Genomic DNA, 2,542 nt, shown 5'->3' with positions numbered 1-2,542 from the left:
CCAAAGCAATCATCTACTTGATAATGGCTTGGCTTACAAGATACGTCTAATACTAGACTCACAAAAATACAACAATGAAGTATGATGGACACACTAAGTCTTCACGCCTCAAAATCCCCGAAACTGAATGAAGGAACGCCTTCCTTTTTATATTGCAGCACCTGGGCTTTTGCACCTGTATTCTCCTGAATTTAAGGTCACTCAAGTTCCCATAAATTCAACATTTAGGTTACTAACAAATAGGCTATTTGTTAGGTTCATTGAATGTAGCTTGGTTGTTGATTTCCTGGATTTTCTCTCAGCTTTTGAATCCCTAAAGAATAGCCTGAGAAAAAGCTGAAACAGAAAACTGAACAACCTACAATTTAGCATATGCTGTCAGGAATGAATGTCACGACATTCAGCTTGACATCAAGGTCCATATGCTGAGTCTGTTTTTCCAGAAAACAGACTGTACAATTTTACTGACCTGTACATGATCAAAATGATCATACTACAGTAACAGCTTACATTAATAAATGTCAAAGTGTCCAACTTAACATTTACACATTTGGCCTTAAGTTAGTTCTGTTATTCTCTTGAAGAATAAACTAAGTTACCTGCTGAAGTATAACAGAACACCACTCTGTCTAATCTTCAGCAGCTGCTTTCAATGATGAATGTCATAACATCCAGTTTGACATTCAGTCAGTAGGCCTTATGCCAGGTCTGGTTCTTCCTTGATAACCAGACTGCACTTAAATACTAAGTTCTAACAGAACTCCTGCTGTTCTATTCCTTAGTATCTGTTGACAGGTATGAATGTCACAGCATCCAGTTTGACATTCAATAAATCCTGTGTTAGCTAGTCCTGCAGTAACTACAATGTAGTTACACGTACATGTCATGACATCAGTCAAGACATTAGTACCCATCTAGTGTTTTACCATATAATGCAGCCAATTAAACACCTACAAACTCCCCCTTTGGCAAATTTTTGGCTAAAACACTTTGATCCCCATAACAGAGTTCATGGCAGCGGAATCACACACCTAGCAGGAAATAATACTAGCTAATACACTCAGAGTGGCAGCACACTCACACACATGGAAGTTAAATAAAAACTTCACATAGCAGCACACACATATTAGAAGTTGCACCTAAACTTCAACATCAGCTGCAGGGGGGAATCTTCAGATCTGTCATGAGAGTCTGTTGTAGAGACCCACTCTGTTTGTCAGGGGTAGTGGTGGTTATTACTCCCCCTTTTTGTCAAAAATGTTGCCAAAGTCAACAACATAGCCAGAGCACAATGACAGAGTTCCAGACTTGGTTTTACTTCACAGTTTCAACCAAGTTCACATCCACTTGATCTTGCTTCACAGCTTCGATCAAGTAATCACCCACTTTTGCTTTACAGTAGGTACCACCATATCAGATGCCATGATTTTGTTTCTGACATCCAGAACCACTCCGGCATGAACAGCATCCTTGAACTCCTGCAGGTACATTGGCCTTCTCACAGTAGGGTGTCTCCTTACCCTCTTGTATCCACCCTTGTTGCAAGTAGCATAGGTATGATCTGGTGACCAATCATAGCCTAGTACAAATTGTTTAATAGGCAGAGATATTAAACAATTTATCCCAAACATCAGTGGTTGCTATAAGGTCTCAGAGAGACATATTCCCAGTTTGCTCCTTAAATTTTCAAACTGAGTAGCATCCAGCGCCTTTGTAAATATGTCAGCCAGTTGAAGCTCCGTGGCTACATGTTCTAAAGTGATCACCTTGTCTTCCACCAGATCTCTGATGAAGTGGTGCCTAATGTCAATATGTTTGGTCCTGCTGTGTTGGATGGGATTCTTGGAGATATTGATGGCACTGAGATTATCACAGAACAATGTCATGACATTTTGAGAGACATTGTACTCAGTGAGCATCTGTTTCATCCAAACCAGTTGGGAGCAACTGCTTCCAGCAGCTATGTATTCAGCCTCTGCAGTGGACAGAGAGACACAATTCTGCTTCTTGCTGAACCACGATATGAGGTTTTCTCCTAAGAAGAAACATCCACCTGATGTGCTTTTTCTGTCATCAGCACTTCCAGCCCAATCAGCATCACAGTACCCAGAGAGGACAGGTTCAGACCCATGTGAATACAGCATCCCATAGTCACACGTCCCATTGATGTACTTGAGAATCCTTTTGACTTGATTCAAGTGGCTCACCTTGGGCTCTGCTTGGTATCTGGCACACACTCCAACTGCATAAGAGATGTCAGGTCTACTTGCAGTCAGATACAGCAGACTACCTATCATGCTTCTGTACAGGCATTGATCAACACTAGGCCCTCCATCATCTTTGGTTAACTTCAGATGAGTGGGAGCAGGAGTCCTCTTGTGCCTGGCATTATCCATACCAAACTTCTTAACTATGTTCTTGGCATACTTGCTTTGGGAGAGAAACATAGAGTCCTCCATTTGGTTTACTTGCATTCCAAGGAAATAGGTCAGTTCTCCCACTAGACTCATTTCAAACTCAGACTGCATCTGGTGAACAAAAT

This window comes from Lathyrus oleraceus, chromosome 2, assembly GCF_024323335.1.
Source record: "Lathyrus oleraceus cultivar Zhongwan6 chromosome 2, CAAS_Psat_ZW6_1.0, whole genome shotgun sequence".
NCBI classification, from domain to species: domain Eukaryota; kingdom Viridiplantae; phylum Streptophyta; class Magnoliopsida; order Fabales; family Fabaceae; genus Lathyrus; species Lathyrus oleraceus.
The sequence above is the reverse complement of the archived record's forward strand: the minus strand, read 5'-3'. Positions refer to the sequence as shown.